The following is a 649-nucleotide window of genomic DNA, read 5'->3' as shown; positions in this document are numbered from 1 at the left end:
CGGGCCGCCATCCGGCAGATGCAGCAGCTGCTGAAGGGGCAGGAGACGCGCTTCGCCGAGGGCCTCCGCCTGATGAAGGGCCGGCTCAGCACCCTGCACGCCTCGCTGGCCAAAGCCACCCCCGAGCCGCCGGCCGGTGAGTCCTCCCTGGGTCCCAGCGGTTGCTTTTATGGCCTCAGAGGATGCTGGGGTGGGCAGGTCAGGATGCTCCAGGCTGTGATGGGTGGAGGCTTGGGCATCTCCATAGATGGAGATACCTGTTCCCGCATCGGCAATTCCTGAGCGTGAATTCCAGCACTTCTCCAGCCTGGTAAGATGTGGGGAGGCTCAAAAGCTGCAAAGCAGAGAGCTCCTGGCAAAGCACGGGAGGTGACCGGGCTGGAAAACCACGTCTCCAGCAAAAGAGCCACAGTCCCGTGCTGGGAGCATGAGAGGGGTGGCAAAAATGCCACCAAACCCCTTGCCAGCGATGCTCGGCCCCGCTGTGGGGCTGGATGTTACCAATTAACCTCAGCAGGCTGATATTTGAGGAAAATAATGGTTAAAGAGGAGGTCTTGGAGGAATGGGGTGAACCGTGGTGGAGTTGGGGACAGGGAAGATAAGGCAGCGCTCCCCCGAAGCAGCCGCCCGAACACTGACCCCCTCCCC

The sequence above is a fragment of the Egretta garzetta genome, unplaced genomic scaffold (assembly GCF_000687185.1).
Source record: "Egretta garzetta isolate BGI_Z169 unplaced genomic scaffold, ASM68718v1 scaffold819, whole genome shotgun sequence".
NCBI lineage: Eukaryota > Metazoa > Chordata > Aves > Pelecaniformes > Ardeidae > Egretta > Egretta garzetta.
Note: the sequence above shows the minus strand (reverse complement) of the source record.